Below are 22390 nucleotides of genomic sequence, written 5' to 3' on the forward strand. Positions count from 1 at the left end.
CATAATACACAACAAATTTATGCCTCAGCTACATGATCTAAAATGTAAGGGTCCCGGGAGTCCCATCCTGAACTTGGAAGGTCTAGCCTTGAGAGGTAGTTTCAGGTACAACATTTTGATCTTACTCTTCCTCTACAGAGACATACTTCTCAATTAAGTTTAATGAAGCCTTACACAGACTCGCTTTCATGGTTTTGTAGAGCTTCCGTTTTGTCCAAGCCTCTGTATTCTTCAATCATTATACTAAGTTTCTCAGGTTCACCTAGCTGCTCAGCGGCCTGAAAGATATTTGAAATGGCATCCAGGACAACCAGAATAATCTTGGTATCTTTCGCAGTTTAGAGGCTCATCAACAGTTCTATTATGCTGCAATGAACGAGATACACAATCTGTTCAACTGTTCCACCACTGGTATAGATGGTCATGGTCCATGCAGCTTCCTTTTGTGTCTTAAAGTCTGTCTTAGAGAGAACACTGACAAGACATGGGACTAATCTATGACTCACAACTTGCTCCTTCTGGTTCTGACAGCCAGATGTGATGCTTGACATTGTCCATGGAGCTTCCTTCTGAATGTTAGTTTTGGGATTGTTGAGCAGGCTGGGAAATGATGTTAGCTCAAGCTCCACAGCCCAAGTACCAAGTACTCAGCACCCTTTATGAGTGTTTTCTATTTATAATATGCTTTTACATGTGTGATCTTACTGGAGTTTCAACACTCTTTTGAGGCAGGTGGAGAGGGACCATTATCCTTATTTTATTTATTTTATTGCTAAAGAGGGAATTGCTCAGAGAAGTAATTTGATCCACCAACAAGAATCTCAGGTCTCATAGAAATAGAGTTGAGGCCTAAAATCAGATTATCTATTATTTCTATCCAACAAACTCTATTACATGTAAGATTAGTTCCTTTCCTCGAGAGATTCTGAGTAGAAAGAACTAGCCAATACTGGAAATATAAGTCTAGACTAAGACATTTTCCAGTCCTCACTTCTACCATTGAAAATTGACTTGTCTCTCTCTATCTCCTTATAAAAGTCACCCAGATATTTGCTGACTCTTATTTTCCTAAGTTAGCACCACAGCAAATAGATTAGCCAACAATAGTTTCATTCTGTTAATATGTTCTCCTGGGAAATATTAAGGAACGAAGCTTGAACAGGATGAAGCATTGGGAAGTGAGGGCTGACCCCCTTCCTCCTAATGGGTAGGAGCAGGTCAACACTGGCCTTTGGCAGAGGAAACAAGGCTCCGTGGCCCTCACAGAGCCTTTCAGCTACATTGGCCTTTGCTCTGTGAATTCTGCCCTCTTTTTTACAATAGGACATTTCTAAAACAAAGCCAGCATTTGTGAAAGGTCAGCTGACAAGAAGAGGGGAGAGTATCAGTGAAAATGACAGAAGAAGATAAATAAACTGAAAAACATCTGTCTCCAGTGTTTACCCAGGCTGGCCATTTTGGAATAATGACCTATAGGGCTGATAGCTAGAGATGCTGGAAGGTAAGGTTCCTTATCCTCTTCTCCCTACCCCCAGACATGAAGGGGACTTTATACAGTCTGGCTTACTGACTATTCCTATCAATGGTTCTATTATTTATATATGCCACTATGTAGTTTTAACAGTTAAAAGGGACGATGCTTGGAAAATATATTAGCAACTTGTGAATTACAATAATATTTCAAAGTAGTAAACTTGGTGCAGGGGGTAAGAGAGGAAACATTGCTTTTCCCAACTACTGGTGTATACCATGGTTCATTTATTTGTTTAAGGGCTGGTCATTCCCATGTAAGGAACAGGGAATCTAGAAGAACAGGGCTCAGCCCATCCACCTACCAAAGCCCAAAGCACACTTGGTTCATGGCTCTGCCTGGGTTTTTCCCAATGTCTTTCTAATAGTTCTTGACTGACTAACTTTGTCTCATGGCAAATGTCCTTGTTTTGAGGGACACGTCTGAAACCCTTAAAATGGCATGGATGATTTGACTATAGCTTGGCTGGATTATAACTCAATCTACCAATGACGGTCACAAATAACAAGGAGCCAGGAACATTTTAGGTGGCCATTTATAGGAAATGTGCCCAGAGGACATAAGGGCCCATAGTCCCCAGAAGAGGATGTAGATGCTCAGTGAGCCCATCCTGAGCTGATTGGAGATTATGATTTACTCAGATATTATTAGGTGAAGCTTGTGGCAGCATCTATCATGAGAGACAAACTTCCTCTAGATTTACCATAAGGTTCTGGACTTCATCTTTGAAATCAATAGCATAAGATATTAATGTTTCTATATAGGTCACTGCCAAAGATTTGCGGTGTGGCACTGCTAAAATTTATTCATTTATAATAGCAGTAAGGATAATTCCTGGAAATTTTCACTCTTGCAAGAATAGCCGAAGGCCCTCCCTTGTTAAAAACTGTGGCTTATTAGAGTAGTGATATGCATATCTTGGGGGCTAAATCATTTTCTTTGAAATGAAGCAACTCTAAGAATTAGATCTTGATGAAAAGTTGCCTACAACACTGGTAGCAATTCTGTCTCCTGCACCAAACTTAGGAAATAAATTTTACTTCATAACTGTTAGAATTTTTAAAGATTTTTTGAAAGAGTTTAATAATGTATCAGTCCTTTTGGTCTTATAATTTTAGTTTTTAAAATATTTGTTTTCTATGTTTATGCACTCATGTATAAATGAATATATATTCATATATAAATATATATGAGAGACTTCTGTCTCTCAAACACATACACATACACGCACACAGCACTTAGAAAGCCATTTGTCATGTAAATTTTTCTTTGTTTGTCAAAGTTTTCTCCTATACTAATTGAAACTTGGCGGAGGTGGTCTTTGCACTGATTTCTGTTTATACTTCTATATTACAAATGCACTAGGCTTTTGTCAAAGATGTGTATTACCTTTCATGAAGGAAGTGTGGATGACGGTTAAAAACACTTGGTTTGGGATCAGCTTAACGTGGTTCAAAGCCTGGTTCTGCCATTCATAGGCTACATGGTTTTAGAGAAAACATTTAATGCTTCTGACCCCCGTTTGCTTCTCATTGTGAATTTGGCGTGGTTATATCTACCACAGTGATGTTCATGTCTGTGTATGTGCAAGAGGCTGCTCAGGGCATCACCTGAAGCAAAGTGCTAAATAAATAACCATGGCTGCTGTTACCACTTCTGTAATTATAGCAGTAACTCACCAATCATATTACCTTTCTCAATTTATAATAGATTACCAATAAGTTTCCTGCTCTCAGGAAGTTAGAATAGCATAGTGGAAAGTACAAGGATCTCTTGTTGGGAAGCCTGATGAGTCTTGTCTTCTAAACAATGAAATGTGGATGATAATGGTCTAATATCTGATGCTGTTGTTCTAGCCCTGCACTTTTACAGTGTGGCTGTGAAGACAACTGTAAGTAAAGAAATAATCTAGGTAGATATTCTTCATAAATTGTGTACTGATCTTCAAATGTTGCTTATTGTTCTTGCTGTACCTCCTTTTATTGATATATTAGATAAGGTATATTTACTTTGCATCCTGCCCAATAAATTTTCGAATTTTGCCTACACATTCAGATGGAACACTTAAAGGTCCTTACAATAAAATTATTTTTTTGGTGATGACCCCTTAGAGCAATGTCATCATAAAGTTTCAGTGAGAACACTTTTGTGGTACACAGCAATTAATGTCTGTCGATTTGATGAGTTTTTAAAATGTCAGACACTTCAATGTATGCCACAGGTAGCATCTTTAAATAGGTATGGTTTTTGTTTTGGAGATGAATCTTTTTGTACAGTTACCATCAAAATCCCTGGATTAGGATCCCAAAGACTCATGTAGTTTGGGCTCTACCTCTTCACAGCTGATGATCTAAAGCAAAATGCTTTACCTGCCACACCTTGGGTTCTTCCACATCAGATAGTGGGGGTGTTGGAAGCCAGCTGAATTACATGGTCTTTTTTCTAAGACCTCCTGCAGATCTAAAACCAAATAATTTAGTGAAGACTGAGGGGAGTATAATTAGGTACATGTGAATGTATGTGTATGTGAACATTTTTACTTATCGTATATTTGTTCAGTAGCTAGAAGGGAGTCACTCATTTTGACAGAGGGAGGGACTGAAAAAATGTATTTGATACACATTTGAAAAATTAAAATTAATAATAGATTATGCCAATTTTTTTTTTTTAGAAAAAATACAACCCTTTGGCTAACTCTACTGTATCCAAATCTGACTCTTAAAATGCAAAGACTCTGCTTTAAATCATAGCTCTCTTAATTAGGGTCATTGCTACAAATGAAAACCTATTTGGGTGCTCGTCTAATAAGAAAATGCCAGTTACGGTATATTATCAACCCCGACTTGCCAGGCATTGAATTTCCTGATATGGTCTGCTGGGAACCTTAAATGAACCAGAGCAATTATAAACCTAAAGTCTGCAGCCATTTGTTGGCATTATCTCAGGATAATTTCCCTGAAACATTCATGATGAAATGCAAAGGTAGATAATTTAAAAATCCATTTAAAATAGCTGTGGTATAATTTAAGCTAAGGTCTTTCTCTATAGTGGACATTATAGTGAGACTATTCATTTTAAAACGGATTCTTTACAAATGATCTTTTCTTAGATATCATTGCTCTGGAAAGCATTTTAAACAAGTTTAAATAATTTTCTTAGCAATGATGTGAGTAAAACAAAATCATTTGTATTATTTGTTTTATGTTTAAATGAAGAAAATCAAAAGAAGTTCACCTTGAAGGAAGTCTGCCAAAAGCTCATTATTATTCAGAGAAAAGGAAAAAAAATCAGCAAGAACATTGCTACCTTCTTCTCTCCTGACTTTTTCACAGTGTTAAGCTTCATGTTCTTTAAGTGTCTTGAGTAGTGAAAAGTAAATATATGGTTATTCCTTAGACATATAAATATGGTGAGTATGTAGAGTAAAAACTGATTTGATTTTATCTTTAATATTTCCTCTGTCAAATACTTTCTCTACCATCAAATAGGTCCCATGAAAATGAAAGCAAAATAAAACGAAAGTGAGTCTTACAATAGGAAAACTGCTAGATAGATAGATTGATAGATACATATATACATATACATTGAAATTACAACAGCAGATCTGTGGCTTTTCTTTCTCTCTGTCTCTCTACCAACTCTCTTTAATTTCTCTTCTAAAGTTCTTGAGCAAGGACTAAATATCAAAATTAAGGCTCAATACTAGCCCAATTTTGTTGTTGATTTCTCAACTCAGAAAATATGGGGTTATAATGGAAGTCCTGACACACGCTTTGCTCTAATAACCTGTAAGATGGACCAATAAACTGCAGCAACAGCCTATTAACAAGAACTATAACTGATCAGAGAACAGAGCAAACTTTATTTTGTTCTTTATCTTGCTTGAGATATCTAGCATAACACAGGTAATTTGGGACTTTTCTTTATAATGAAGGGAAATCTCGTGCTTAACCCAGAGAGAAGCCCTAGATTCTGAGAGAAGGTTTCTTCCCTTAACATCCCATTTATGTGACCTCAAAGTGGGATTTAACTCATCTCTGAAGAAATTTAAATTGGGATAACATAGAAAAGGCCTATGTATCATATTTATCAATGATTTTGAAGAGAACCTCTTGAGAGATGGTTAACAATGCTTTTCATTTCTTGGTATTCTATTTCTTTTTCTTCACCTTGGTGCTATTTGGATGGATTAATTTAAAAGTGGTACAATAGTCATCTTTCAAAAATTTATTTTTAGCGGCTTCTAATTTCTTCAAGTTCCAAGTCATATCTCAGCCACAATATTTCAATCACTTAGTCATGACAACTTGCTGGGAATGGTCATTCCATGTTAGCCACAGTAGAACAACGAATAGTGGCTGAACCTGCTGCCTCCCAGGCCCACGTTCTGACCGTTAAATTCATTCTTCTTCCATATATCAAATGTCTCTTAAGTACAGAGTCATTGTTATTCACATAATAAGGCTCACAGTTTCTGGCGCTGAACTGAGTCTTACATTTTTAAGATGGGCTTTCAGAAAGACGGATGCAAACAATTTCAGTTTTGTGAAAAGGATCCCTGGGTGAGTACCCTAGACACTGTGAATCTCCTGCCTTCTTCAGATTATAGTGGCTTTGATCCTGATTCAGCCTAGAGACTTTTCTCTCTTGTGTTTGCCCCACTAAAGATTTAAGTTCTCATTTGCCTCACCAGAATCTGGCATGGATGATTTTCCCTGAACTATTCTCTGCCTTACAGTTCAGTCGTGACATACAAGCACCTACTCTCTCTGGGTTGTCACGTTTACATTTCTGAACACCTTCCTTTTTTCTAATCCCCAACACACACGTGGATTACATCAGCTCCATCTCAGACAAGGGTGATTTTAGGGATGGAATCAAACTGCTTTTTTTACCAAAAGCTGGGCAAACTGTGCATCTATATAAAAAGCAAACTCACAGACCAAAAGTATAATTCTATCAAAACATGAAACTCAGGGGAGTTTTGTAGGCATACATCCAAATTATGTGCTAGAAAAGAAGAATAAAATATCAAGGAGTAAGTGGTGAGTCAATACGTCTTGTGCAAAGATCTTTCTCTACTACTTTGTCATCTTTCTCTCAGCTTGTTCGTTGTTACAGTAAATAATTAGAGGCAGAGCAATTCTGATCCATTTTATGTGAACATTGTTCAAGGAAATAAAGGTGAAGGCAGACAAACAAAAAAAAACTACTAAGAAACCAAGAACAGAAATGGCTAATTATAGAGCTGCTATTAAAATGCGTTTTTTCCCTTCTTGAAACAGAATTTTTGTTTGATAATTAACAGACCTACAGAGCCCATTACATTCTCAGACTCTGAAGGTATTGATCCTTCTGTCTCTTGCTGCCACATTTGTTCTTTCTGGGTCTTCTTCCCCTGAGAATTTTGCTGATTTCATAATTGAAGGGTGGAGTGAAGGCTGGGGAAGTTACCAAAGATGACCCGCTGTGTGTGTGGTTGGGGGTGGGGTAGGGGGTTGCTGCTCAGCCCTCTATGCAATTTTCCTGCTTTATTTTATTTTACTTTTATTCTTTGGTGATTCTCACACTTGTAAGGTTCTACATCAGGTTATCATTTTTAAAAAGCAAAAACATTCAGATGTACAAAATACATATACTTAAATTCAAACACATACTCTATCACTGGGAATATATTCCTCCTATACAACAAATGGTTCCATCTAAGCCAGATCCCTCTGTGTTTGGTAATTTGAAAGAAATGGAGAGCAAACAATTTTTACTATGCTGACCTCAATTCACAGCCAGAAGCTCTTGGGTGGCGGTGAATTTGATAATGAGACAGTTCACCCCATTCCATAAAGAGGTTTTGCTTTGAGCAGACTTCCCTGCAGAGACCATTTTCTTGCTTCTCCTTCAGGACCCAGGATAGAGCCAAGTGGACTTCTGGGAGTTATTTTTCTGGGCTGTGGATGGGGGAGTAAGGGAGAGGCAGGCTTAGATTTGAAGGCTTCGTGGAAGCAAGCTAGGTGCCAGTTCATCTTAGGGCAGCCTTGTCAAAGGAGAATGTTGTCTTCTGTGAATGCTGTTTTGACTGGCAACAAGCAGTTTATGTGGCTCCGGACTCCACCCAGAATTTTCCATTAACAAATAGTTCCCACAAATGTTCTGACCAGTAGGAAAATATGCACCAAACCATCTGATCATAGGTAAGGTGCAGTCATGCAAGCCAAAAGTCAAGGAATAGGCATTGAAAAAATGTAGGACTTCTTTTCTTTTTATAACCTCCTAAAATAAGATTGTTTTTCAAAAAGAGATCTAATTTTAATAGTAGGAGACTCATTTTAGTACTAAAGAGCAGTTCCAGATTAAATATACGGTAAAAGGATTTTTCTTTAAACTTCTGAGTTTCTTGACTGTGGATCTTACACACAGTAGGACCTCAGTACGTTTTGGCTTGGTGATCATAAACTACATTCTCTGACTGGGTGCAGTGGCTCACGTCTGTAATCCCAGCACTTTGGGAGGCCAAAGTGGGCAGTTCATGAGGTCAGGAGATCAAGACCATCCTGGCCAACATGGTGAAACCCCATCTCTACTAAAAATACAAAAATTAGCTGGGCTTGGTGGCATGTGCCTGTAGTCCCAGCTACTTGGAGTCAGTGAAATAAGAAAGGAAAAAGGGAAGGGGATTTAGTGTTTAACTTCTGTACCTTATTCTTAAATTCTCTGCCCTTATTCTACTTTCCCATATCTTCTGGGAAGAGTTGAGACTATGATGTTGGGAAATTGGTGATTTGGATGGGCCCTCATTCCTTTATATGGTCGGATTAACAAAACAGGTGGATGAGGGAGGAGGAAGCAGGTGTCTGCTACAGGAGAATAAGGTCAAATCTGTTCTGACAACCTGGCAATGGAAAACCTTTTATTTCGGATAGAGCCATGAAATCCCACAATCTAACTGAAAGTATTCTTGGAACGCTAAGAATTCATGCAGGGAATAAGCTCTCTTGTGGGTTCACCCTTTCGAGATGTCCCTGGCCATGCTGGTCCACAGCAGATCAGAGTAGACTGCTGATCTGACATTCTCATGTGTCGCCTGCCTGTGTCACAGCAGTAACCTTACCACCAGGGCCTGAGTTTTATTCCTGACATCTGGCACAAGTCATCAAGACAATACAGCCCAAAGTTGAGAGGCAGCAAGTGTGCCTATGGCTGTCACTCAAAACCCATCTATGTGCCGGGCTCCCAGCACCCTTGACTAACCAGCCTCGTTAGAATGTAATCTGAATGTCCTTATCTCTTTGGCCCTGTCTGCGGCTTGTTTCATTTTCTTTTTTTCTTTTTGTGGCCAAAAGCCTGAACAATAATTTGATTCTTTATGTTCGACAGTACTTTTAATGGTCATTTCTGAAGTGGAGCTGGTTCATAACCTCTGTAATCACAAGGCTTGGCATTTTTCTTCCTGAAGAATCTAAAGGAACAGGCAGGAATCTGTCCACATTCTCAGCCCCGGCCGTGCCTCCTTTCATCCTCCTCTCTCCCACACATGCCCTTGTGGCTCTGCCACTCACCCCCCAATGCAGGTCTGTCAGTGGCAGCGAGAGGTCGACATCAAAGCTCCTTCCCAGCCAGCGGCTCGCCTCTAATGCTGGCATTATAGAGAGACACGGAGAGTGAGTGTGAGAGAGAGAGGGGCCAAGGGAGAGAGTGAGGGAGAAGTACTGGATTGCGTGAATGGCCTCTCACACAGAAGCAGCCTGAAGAATAGAACAAAACCCTCCATTCTCCCGCTCTTTGTAAGATTCCGGGGCAGAATGGGCATGTGTGGTGCACAGTCGGGTTTGAACTGCATTAGCACTCTTTCAGTTTACAAACAAGAGGCCTAATTTAGAAGAAAAATCTCCTATCTGATTATTTCTTTGTGTTCATCCATGTGGAAAAAATGTCTGTTCAGGGTGGGAGTGGTATTGAGGTGGCTTATTAATTCTTGAGGCTGAATGACGATTGTGAGGGGCAATTGGGAGATCATTATTCATCCTTAATTTCCAGACTTAAAAAAATAAATTAAGGATTGCTAGTTTCAAGCACTATATAAAAATATTAAGCGGGTCTTATTGTCACTCTAGCTTTTTCACAAGCAATGCAGCAAATACTTGTAGTATGTGATCAAATGGCTTCTTCCTCTTAATTACGTATCATGGCAATATGAGAGGATGCAATTAGGGTCACCGATAGAGAGAAAGCTTCAGGTAACAGAGAATTTTTTGAAAACTTTTTATTTTCCAGCACCATGACAGGTGCCAATCCTGAGTCCAGACTGCCCACAATACACACCAGAGGTACTAGCATCCAGGTTTTTCAAAAGTGATCAGCTCAAATAGGTGGGGAGGAAATGGACAGCAGGTTCAAAGCACATGACTGTTAAGTCTTTTTTTTTGAATTGGAGTCGCTCTGCTGCCCAGGCTGGAGTGCAGTGGCACCATCTTGGCTTACTGCAGCATCTGCCTACTGGGCTCGGGATTCCCGTGCCTCAGCCTCCTGAGTAGCTGGGACTACAGGCACACACCACCACACCTGACTAATTTTTGTATTTTTAGTAGAGACAGGGTTTTGGTATGTTTGCCAGGCTGGTCTCGAATTCTTGACCTTAAGTGATTTACCTGTCTTGGCCTCCCAAAGTGCTGGGATTACAGGTGTGAGCCACTGTGCCCAGGGTGGGTAAGTTTTATTGCCAGATGATTCCAAAAATTTCTGCTGAGAAGGCTTATTAATTTCTCAATAATGAAGAAGAGGAAGAAATGTAAGATAGAAAATCCTGCATGGTAGCAGGAGAGTAATGTTTTCTTAAGGTAATATTACAGTTTTTTCTAAGTTAGGTGAGGTAGAGTTATGCCACAGAAGAAAATCTCTTCTGACATTTTGGATATGAAGTATGTTTTACGGAGAAATAAGATGAACCCAGAGACTAGTTTTGGAATGTATCTGGTCTTCCATTTTAGACATTCCTTTTGATCACTCTTATATTGGCATATTTTCCTGCATTTTCAGAAGCACTTCTTAGTTGGACGCTCGGTGGTCTTACGACTATTGCTGAAATCCTATACAAAGTCACAGCCTTAAAACAAAAGGGGAATCCAGCCATTCATGGCTGGGGCCAGCCTCTTGTCTACAGTAAGAACAAGAGCTGAGTTGGAGTTCTGAACTTGGAGAATATCTTTATTGGAGATCTAAATTTAGAGACAGTATCGTAAGCTTTCAACAGTTCTGAAGTGTTCTTTTCTTGAAGACAAGAAGAATGCAGAAATATTTTTTCATCACTTGTGACCACTGATTGATCAGTGGGGGTTACCTAGAGTACAAGGTTAAAGGGAATGCTAAGATTGCACTTGGACTCAATGGCAGAGATGCGATGTTATATGCTCTGTGTGCACATGTTTGGGTATTGACAGGGATAGTGGTATGCACACTATGTTTCACTATGTTTTTCTATTCCTGGATTGAATTATCTGAAGAATCCTTTCATTTCCTGAGATCCCAGACACTACAGGGCTATTACTGACTTTGATTTTGTCTCATAATTAATAATAAGGTAGCTCTTGTGATTCAGCCTCCGTATAACAAACACTGCTGGTCCCATCTTCGTTGACATTATCTGCTTAGGAGAAAGCTAGGTTCTGCCCAGTTTTTGTGGAGAGGGAGTTCATTTTACTTAATGTGTTGGTGTTGGATCTATTATCCTGGCAGTGTTTTGAAAAAGGGCATGCGAGGCAGTTCAGATCAAGAAAGTCTCTTTCCCAAGTCACAATTTGCTCAATTTTATTAGCTTTAATGAGCAATTCGAAAGAGGAGAGCATTATCTTCTGGTCTTTGTTTTGTGAGAAGGTAATGATTAGAGCTATTCTATCCATGTTAGGACAAGGCTGAGGGGGAAATAATAGCATGCTGAGCACAGCATTGCAAAAAGATAGAGAAAATCTGCTTCTCTGATGGGTGGTTGAGCTCTGAAAAAGCCACGTTGGAACTGCACTTTCTGCAGACTTTTTGATATGTGAGCTAAAATTGACTTACAACTCCAGACAGGTATAAAACATCGGTGCAAATCTGCTGGGCGTCTGTCTGTGAAGAAAGGGAGGAGGTTCTGAGAGGAACTTAAAGAAAGGCACACTGGGAGAAATTACACCTGTCTGCCTTTGGCCACTGTTATGTTAGGACGTGATGCTCGGAGTTTCTCTAGTTGTCTTGTAACCACAAGGCAAGAAGCCCAGGTGCAGATGCCAACACTCTGAAGTGCTGGTAAGCTGACTTTATTGCATAGTAAGATCAACTGTCTTTAAAAATTATGTACCCTTATTTTATTTTTTGAAACTGTATGTTCCTTTAATTCTCATGGGGCAATGAAACAAATAACAGGGAAGGGTTTAATATAGAAATAAGCATATATTCCTATGAAGGCCAAATGATATAATGAAACGCTATACAAAAGATGGTTTCACCGTAACTTTTTGTAAAAGTTCATTGAAGTGTATATAGTGTTCAGTAAGCTGAACATATTAACAGTGTGTAGCCTGATCAATTTTGACATAGCTATACACCTGTGAATACTGTTTTCAATGTAAGATATTTTGTATGTCATCATAATGGTATTATTTGCTAAACTTCAGTTTCTAATTAGTCATTGCTAGTATATTTTTCTGCATATAATTTATAATATCCTTTTTACATTAGTCTCATATTCTGCAACTTTTTAAAACTCATTTATTCTTGCATCTTTTTTGTAGAAAATAACAGATTTCTACAAAGACAATGTGTGATCTATTAGTAAACTCAGTTTTGTTTCTTTATTTCCAATATGAATACCTTTGTTTATTCTTCTTACCTATTCAGTTGGTTAGAACTCCCATATAATAAGGAATAGAAGTTGTGAGAACAGGACATTCCTATCTTACTCCTAGTCTGATAGGAAGGGACATTTCATTCTTTATCATTAAAGATGATGTTAGCTGTAAATTTCCTATAGCTGTCCATTATCAGATTTTAAAATTCCTTTCTATTCCTGGTTTGCTGAAAATGTTTATCATAAATATTAAATAGATGGATTATTCCAATGTTTATATTGCATGTATTGATATAATCATATAGTTGATCAATTTTGGTTTGTTAATGTGGTGGATTACACTGATTAATTTTTGAGTATAAACCAACCTTGCTTTCCTATGATAAACTCCACTTTTAATAATGTATTATAATATCATTTGTATAAATTGTTGGATTTAACCTACTAAAACACTGTCTAGCATTTATGCTTCTATGTTCAAGAAGGATATTTTCTTTATTTGTTATTATAATTTATGTGCCTCAATTTGGTATGTAAGTAATCTTAGCCTCATAGAATACACTGAGAAGTATTATCTCATCCTTAATTTTCTGAAAGAGCTTATGTAGAGTTAGTATGTTCTCTTCTTTAAATGTTTGTTGATATTCACCCATGGAGCCATCTCAGCCTGTTTGAACAAATATTTAACCGTCTATTTAATTTCTTCAGCAAATATAGAGCCATTCAGATTATCTGTTTCTTTTTGAATGAGCACTGGTAGTTTGTATCTTCCAAGTAATTGGTCCATTTTATCTAAGTTGCGGAATGTATTGACATCACGTTCTTAGTATTTCTGCATCATATTCATAACATCTGCAGAGTTTGAAATGATGCTACCATCTCACATTCTTGGTATGTATAATTTAAGAATTCTCTTTTTTTCTTTACAGATCAGGCTAGCAAGAGGTTTGTCAATTTTGCAGTTCTCCTCAAAGAACCGGATTTTGCTTTGTTGATTTTTTCTATTATTTTTATGTCATCCATTTTGTTTCTACTTTGATCATTCCAATTTTCTCTCTTCTTTTTACTTTTGTTTTAGTTTGCTCTTGTTTTTCTTCTTTTTCTTAAGGTGGAAGCTGATATTGATTTGATTTCTTTCTTTTCTAATTTAAGAAGTCTCTTGCTATCCATTTTTTGGTAATTCTTACTTTAGAAGTATCCCACGTACTTTGGCATGTCGCATTTTTGTCTTCATTCAGTTCAAAATGCTTCCTACTTTTTCTTTTAAATTCAGTTATTGGGTTATGGGTTATTTTTATGTGTGTTATTTTGTTTGGAAAACTTTGGAGATTGTCGGTATATCTTTGTGTCAGTAGTTTCTAATTTATTTCCCTTCTAGTTGGAGAATATGCTTTGTACCATTTGATTTTTAAATTTTATCCGTATATTTTAATGGCTCATAATAAAGTCTGTCTTAGTAAATGTTCTCTGTGCACTTTAATGCACATTCTTCTATTGTTGAGTAGAGGTTTTCTAAGTGTCAATTAAGTTGAATATTTTGACAGTATTGGACATCTATATTCTTATTGATTTTTTTTGTCTAATTATTTTATCACCTATTAAGGAAGGTTGATTAGATCTCCAACTATAATTGGGAGTTTTGAATGTTTCTCCTTGCAGGTCTATCAGTTTTTTTATTCTCACATTTTGAAGCTCTGTTATTAGGTACATAAACATTTAGGATTGTTATCCTAAATATCCTAAGATTGAAATATATCAATTTATCATCAGGAAATGTCCACCTCTATCCATAATAATATATTTTCTATGAAACATACTCTATCTAATGTAAAAAAGCCACCTGACTTTATTTGACTCTTTTTTTTTATTTTTATTTTTTATTGGATTTTAGGTTTTGGGGTACATGAGCAGAGCATGCAAGACAGTTGCGTAGGAACACACATGGCAGTGTGCTTTTCTTTCCTTCTCCCCTTCACCCACATTTGGCATTTCTCCCCAGGCTATCCCTCCCCACCTCCCCCTCCCACTTACTAGCAGTGTGTAACTTTTCCTTTTTTTTTCTTTTAACCTATTTGTCTTTATATTGGAAACTCATTTCCTATAGGCAGTATAAAATTGCATCTTGCTGCTTTATCCAAAATTATAATTTCTAGCTTCTAATGAACTTTTTAGACTATTTAAGGTTAATGATTATCAGTATGATTGGATTTACGTATACCTTGCTTCTATATGTTTTGATATGTTGCATCTCTTCTTTGACCCCTTTTCCCTCTTTTTACTACATTCTTTGGGATTTAATTTTTGTATGTTTCCTTTTAACTCCATCATTAGTTTCTTAGTGTCACAGTACCGTTTGTTAATGGTTGCTTTAGGATTCATGGCATGCATTTTTGACTTATCATATTTGACCTTCAAATAATAGCACATAAATTAATACATATTACAGAAACCTTATTATGTGACTCTTCCATCTTCACATTACCTTTTCTTTATTGTTGTATAGTTTACTTCTGCCTATGTTACAAACCCCTTTTAAAACATCATTATGTTTTAAATAATGACATTTCTATGCAAAAGATTAGAAATTACAATCAAGCTTGTTTAAATGAAGGAGAAAAATTATATTTACCCATGTCATTGCTATTTCTGGTGCTCTTCATTAGTTTGTGTCACATTTCTCTCTGCTGCAATTTTCCTCCTACCTGAACAACTTTTAACATTTATTATAGCATTAATCTACTGCTGCTGAATTCTCTCAGCTTTTGTATGTCTGAGAAAGCCCTTATTTTGCCTTCATTAATGAAAGATGTTTTGCTGGGCATATAATTCTAGGTCGAGAGACTTTTTCCACATTTAGTGCCTTAAAGACATTTCTTTATTGTGATCTAGCTTGAATTATTTCTGACAAATCTGCTATCATTTAGATATTTGTTATCCTGCAAATAATGTCTCTTCCCCCTTCTGGCTGCTTTAAAATTTTTTTAAATTACTTCCTTTAACAATTTCATCATGATATATTTTGGTAAAGTTTTCATCACGTTTCTTTATGCCAGGAGTTCTTTGAGATTCTTAGATCTGTGGGTTTATAGTTTTTATCAAACTTGGAAAATTTTCAGCCACTATTCCTTTAAATAATTTTTCTCTATCCCTTTCCTTTATTCTCTCAGGGAAGTCTAAATTGCTTAAAGTTGTCCTGTGCCTCACTGATGCTGTGTTTACTATATTCAGTCTGTGTATGTGTATGTTTTGTCTTGAATTATTTTGTGTATTTGTTGAATAATCTTTTCTTTTTTAATATCCAATCTACTGTTAATCCAATCCATTGTATTTATTATCTTGTACATTGTACTTTTTATTGCTATAAGTTCAATGGTCTTTCAAAACATATTTTTATATGTTTTTTATTAGCATGGACAACCTTTTTTTTTTTTTTTTTGAGACAGAGTTTCACTGTTGTTACCCAGACTGGAGAGCAATGGCACGATCTCAGCTCACTGCAACCTCTAGCATGGACAATCTTTACTTTTGTGAATATATATAGTTAATAACTTTTAATGTGTTCTATTATGTTTGTCATTTCTGGATCTATTTCTATTGATTTATGTTTATCTTCATTATGGGTCATATTTACCTAATTCTTTATATACCTGTTTTTTATCGAATTTCAAATTTTATGGAATTTTCCTTATTTATTTCTGGATGTTTTGTATTTTGATAACTGTCCTTTTCCTTTGTAGTATGATTATCTCATTCAGTTTACCTGGAAGTGTCCTTTTTAAAAAACTGAACATCCTACATCCCAGGAACCTTTATCCAGGAAATAGTTTGATGATTATTCATCTTACTTATTTGGAAAATCTTTGATCCATTACAACTTGATTTTAAACTTTATTAGCTGGATTCAGAGCATCATTACTCTAAGGCTAAATTTGCTCCACTACTGAGGTAATATGCTTCTCAGTTGTCTGCCTGATTATTTTTGAATTATGAAATTACAATATTTTCTGTCTGGCAGTGAGAGCAAGAACTGTGTAAGTTTCAGGGATTATTCCTATTGCTCCTTTCAGGTGGTTCCATCTAGGATCTTTGTCTCTTTTTTTTCACACATAGTCACTCAGAAGTACTTAGCTGCAGTTTCAAGTGTAACCCTTTGCTAGTGTCTAGAGCTATCTATGCAGTTCTTTCTTGTCTGGTCTGCTGCCCAGTATACTTTAGTTGATTTGGTCTCTATAGAATTCTAGTGTTGTCTCCTCAACTCCTGGAGGCTAGTAGGCTGACAGGTTCCCTTTCTCTGCATTGTGGCGTGGCATATTTCTATAGGCTGTAAGCTGGGGAAATCATAGAGCTTGCCTCAATTGTGTCTTTTTTCTCAGGAATCATAATCCATGCCGCCTGTATTATTGCCTGAAAACTTGTGTTTCATGTCTTGTGTCCAGCTTTATAGATGTTTCATGTGGGAGGGTAAATTGTACCAATATTAGTTTATCTTTGCCAGAAGCAGAAGTCTTAGCCATGTTTTTTAAAAGATCTTTTTACTGGTTTGTCTTTGTTTGTAGGAGAAAATTTCTAACTGATATATGTTCCTAGCATGGTATTTTGGGATGAAAACTTGTGTCAGTGTCAAAGCACCTGGTTTAAATCTCACTTTGACTTTATACAACCTGAGATGCTTAACTAAATCATTTAACATCCTTGAGCCTCAGATTCCTCTAATGTAGAATAAAGATAATCTTATCAGGCTTGAGGTCAATTCTGGATTTTTTTTTTTGTAAAATGCAAAGTTTTATGCAAAGATAAATTAGTTCAATAATTATTTTGAGTTTTTCAATAAAAATAAAATTATGCAAAACTTCTATTTTTCATGTGAAATGTTAGACACAACAATCAGACACTGGTAACAGCTTCAGCTACACCATTTACAAAATGATTTTAATGTTGAAGGTTTCATTTGACATCCATGGTAATCTCTGATACAGTGCATGGCATCAGTGTCAGAAAATCTAGGAGTTTGAGAGACGTTTGGTCATGATTGCATTATGGTATTTGGCAGTAGTGGGACTCGAACTTTCTTTTTTCTTTCTTTTTTTTTTTTGAGACGGAGTTTCACTCTTGTTACCCAGGCTGGAGTGCAATGGCACGATCTCAGCTCACCGCAACCTCTGCCTCCTGGGTTCAGGCAATTCTCCTGCCTCAGTCTCCCGAGGAGCTGGGATTACAGGCACGTACCACCATGCCCAGCTAAGTTTTTGTATTTTTAGTAGAGACGGGGTTTCACCATATTGACCAGGATGGTCTCGATCTCTTGACCTTGTGATCCACCTGCTTCGGCCTCCCAAAGTGCTGGGATTACAGGCGGGAGCCACCGCGCCTGGCCAGGACTTGCACTTTCTATCATAACATGCAACATTATTTAATACTTTTTAGTTGTGGCAAAACAAAATTTAAAATAAAAACAAGGACATTTAATGATAGTTCTTTTCTATATATAACTTTAGAGATAGTTGTGTAAATAAATAAATAATAAAGAAATCCGCAGGGCCATATTTATTTATTTATTTATATTTATTTATTTTTTTTTTTTGAGACGGAGTTTCGCTCTTGTTACCCAGGCTGGAGTGCAATGGCGCCATCTCGGCTCACTGCAACCTCCACCTCCTGGGTTCGGGCAATTCTCCTGCCTCAGCCTCCCGAGTAGCTGGGATTACAGGCACGCGCCACCATGCCCAGCTAATTTTTTGTATTTTTAGTAGAGACAGGGTTTCACCATGTTGACCAGGATGGTCTCGATCTCTCGACCTCGTGATCCACCCGTCTCGGCCTCCCAAAGTGCTGGGATTACAGGCTTGAGCCACCGCACCCGGCCCATATTTATTTTATAGTAGTTTCTAAATCTGCCTATGAATGTAAAATTTAGTAAATGTACATTTACTGATTCTGTGATTACACCTTTTAAGTTGCCATTTAAGTAGACACTGCGGCTTGCTTATTCAGTAGCCCTTGCCATCCTTTCTTACTGGAAGATACCTGATTTTGTTTAGATGTGCACCTGACTTACTTCCTCCAACATGGGTAGATTCTGATTAGAGTAAATCAGCAGAGACATTATATTTGGAAATTAATCCATATTACGGCATGCAACTCTAAATACATTCTTTCCCTACTGCGTGAACATTTCATTGTATAAATACAAAGGAACTTCAAAAAGTTAACAGAAAATGTGTATTTTGAAGAAATGATGCATGGATTTCATTTTTTTTGCACCAAAATACACTTGTGCTAACTTGTTATAACATGTCTGAAGGGGATCTTCAGAAGTTTGAAAAGGGACCCTATCAGAGCAAAATACATTCTGAAGCAAGAACAAACTAACATCAAATTTACAGTAAAGCTTGGGTGGAGAAGGGTGAAATCACTGATATTTTAGGAAAAGTTAATGGATTCTATGCCCAAAATAAATCAGTATTTACAAATGAATAACTCATTTTAAGAAGGATAAGACAATGTTGAAGATGAAGCCTGCAGCAGCAGATTATCTACATTGATTTGCGAGAAAACATTTCATCTTATTTATGCTCTAATTGAAGATGAACCTACGGTTAATAGCAGAAACAATAGCCAACACTCTAGGCATCTCAACTGGTTCAGCTTACACAATGCTGACTGAAAAATTAAGACTTGAGCAAGCTTTCCACTCTATGGATTCTCATAGTGTTATGACCAGATAAGCTGCAGACAAGAGCAGAACTTTCCATGGAAATTTTAAACAAGTGGAATCAAGATCCTGAAGCATTTCTTTAAAGGATTGCAACAGGTGATCCAATATGGTTTTACCAGTATGATCTTGAAGCCAGAGCACAGCCAAAGCAATGGCTACCAATAGGTGGAAGTGGTTGAACCAGAACAAAACCAGACCAGTCAACAGCAAAGCTCATGGCAACAGTTTTTTTGATGCTGAAGATATTTTACCTATTGTCTTTAAGGGCCAAAGAATGATAACATCTGCTTCGTTTGAAAGTGTTTTGAAAAACTTGACAAAAGCTTTAACAGAAAAACAACTCAGGAAAACCTCACCAGTTTTTCTTCACCAGAACGACACTCTAGTTCATTCCTCTCATTAAACAAGGGAAATTTTGTGAGGGTGTTAGTAGGCAATCATTAGGCATGCACCCGATGCTTCTGATTTGGCTCCTTCTGACTTCTTCTTGTTCCTAATTTTAAAATGTCTTTAACAGGCACCGATTTATTTTTCTGCAAAAACAGTGTAAAAATTGCCTTGATATGGTTGAATTCCCTGGATGCTCAGTTCATTAGAGATGAACTAAATGACTCTATCATCTTTTACAAATATGTCTTAACCTTGATAAAGCTTACATTTAGAAATAAAGTTTAGTTTTGTTTAATTCCATTTGTGACAAACTTTTAAAAGTCCCCTCTTAAAATGCATTAACATATTTTCTTGTCAATGATTATTGGTAGTTTCTTGCTTTTTTAAATGATATTAATGCCCTGTGCATGCGCTTTGAAGTTGCAAATTTTATTGTTTATTTCTCTCTCCAAATAAACAATTTTTTTCACTTATTTTCCTATGTGCTATGTTTCTGTTTCTTATTCTGTTATCATTTTCTTTCTTTAATTTTATTAAACAATGTACTAAAGAAGCCATCAGAGCACTAAAAAACAGGAACATATCACTACTTATCATTTACCATCGGGGTTATTTTGACCATCTAAATTTTATTTTTATGTATTTATGTTAGTTTATAAATAACTAATAGAAAAATTGAATTAAGCAAGAAAGAATAGTGAAAAATAAGTTTATTAGAAATTTTAGTAAGGATATAAACATAATACATTCCAAGCTTTATTCCAGATTTTCTTTGTTTTATAAGTATATATAAACATATATTAACATATTTATAAATATAAATATTATGCTCCAAACAAGCAATGTTTTTAATGCAAATAACTTCACATCAATTTTGCCAATATTTTATCTGGCCTGTACATACTGATTCCAGATATCAAAACATCTCTAAAACTCCAGCTTAATGTTACTTCAGTTCCTTCTTATATTTGCATTGTCAAAATAAATACTTTTGAAAAATCTGATGGCTCATCATTTTGTTGAAGGGTTGACTACCTTCTTTGCTCTATTATGGAAAATATTTTCTTATTTAGATTAATAAACATAAATTATTATAATCAATTCAGTAAGCTTTAATATATTTCATATAATCTATTTTCTTTTAATTATCTAAATACCTGCTTTCAGCATATCTCTATGTAAAAATTGTATTTTGGAGGTAAAGCTACAGATAATCTGCTATTAGTATCACTGATAAATATAGGATGTCCAGTAAACACAGTATGTGTTTGAAAAGGGATTAAAGAGAGGATGATAAGGTGTTATTTTGAAAGAATATTGGCTAGGCATGGTGGCTCATGCCTATAATTCCTGCACTTTGAAAAACCAAGGTAGAAGGATCAGGAGTTGAGACAAACCTAGGTAATACAGAAAGATCCCTATCTATAAAATATAAAAAATAATTAGACGGGCATGGTGACATGCACCTGTAGTCTTAGCTACTTCAGAGGTTGAGTTGGGAGGATTGCTTGAGCCCAGGATTTCAAGATTATAGTGAGCTGTGATTATGCCATTGTACTCCAGCCTGGTTGATGGTGTAAGACCCTGTCTCTAAAAATAAAAATTATCTCAGAGATATTACTCTCAATTTTTATTTTAAATGTTGTTTTATGACATCTTCTGTATTTCCTAAAGACATAAAATTGTTCTAAATTTAAAACTTATTTTTTCTGCCAAGAAAGGGCTAATTAGGATTATGAAAGTTGAGATTTAATATTATTTTATTGTATTAATGATTATCTCAATTATTTCTTTTGATTTTACTCGTTATAGGTCAGTAAACTTTGTAAAGAAGTACAATTTCATCTTTGTTTAATTTAGGGTAATTTTGTTCCAAAGAAGACAGATGCACTAAAACTTTCTTAGGTGGAGGGGTTTATGACAAGGGATGATGAGTGGAATCTTGTGAAAATCCAAGAAATGGAGTTATACCAGAATTGTAGCACTGAGCCTCTATCTCTTTGTATCTATTGCTGCAGAGTGCTGTGTAACAAACTGCCCCAGGCTCAGTGGCTTAAAATAGCAAACATTTATTTCTCATTCCCAGGTCTCTTATGTAGCTGTAACTCTACAAGGACAGTACAGACCCCGGGGTATCAGAGGATTCAAGTATGCTCTACCAGATCTCATTCTGGGGACTGACTGAAGGAGCACTAGTTACCAACGGGAAGCTTTTCCCAAGGTGACCCTTGCAGAATAAGATACCAAGGAGATGACACAAGCATGTCAATGGCTTTGCTGCCATCTTAACTGCTGACATGCTACTGGCCAAAATGATTCACATGGCCAAGCCCAGTAGCAGTGGGATGGAGAAGTGGATTCCACTCAAAATGGGAGGGCATTGCAAAGTTGCATGACAATGATTGTGAATATATCCTTATTATTCTCTAGATTAAAGTACTGGGGCCCGTAATTCAATCTTCCACAGCTTTCTTGGAGGCTGATGTGGGACTTAAGGATATTTTGAGGCTCTTAGCGAAGGATTTATTACCTTAAATTGAGAGAACTATATAAGAAATTTAACTTGTCTTCCTCACCTCTTTGTAGTGTCCTTGACAGTCAAAGTCATTAAGACTATAGCCAATGACATGATCCCATGGCTCATCTGCTGCACTAAAACTTCAAGAAATCCAAAATGACCATGTGGCAGGAAGAGCTTTCAATTTAAAGGAACTATTATTTTATACCATGATGGAAGCATCTCACTCTTACATTCAAAACCATTAGATATACAGAGCTAGAGTTTTTTTATTAGAATAGCTGATCTTATGCTTGCAAATCATGTGTTGTAATTCTGCATGGTGGCACATTTGCTTTTACATTTTTTTATGGTTTTATCTGTGGGAGAAACATCTCTGCATGTTAGTAACTGATTTGTTTCACATGCCATATACTATGG

The 22390-nt window shown here is 36.5% G+C and overlaps 1 long non-coding RNA gene across 9 annotated transcripts in view; it reads left to right on the forward strand.

Moving 5' to 3' along the window:
• The window catches only part of LOC118154464 (uncharacterized), a 924399-nt gene that overhangs the window by 599142 nt on the left and 302867 nt on the right, over positions 1-22390 (forward strand). The gene's annotated exons all lie outside the window — the stretch shown is intronic.

The sequence above is a fragment of the Callithrix jacchus genome, chromosome 6, assembly GCF_049354715.1.
Source record: "Callithrix jacchus isolate 240 chromosome 6, calJac240_pri, whole genome shotgun sequence".
Classification (NCBI taxonomy): domain Eukaryota; kingdom Metazoa; phylum Chordata; class Mammalia; order Primates; family Cebidae; genus Callithrix; species Callithrix jacchus.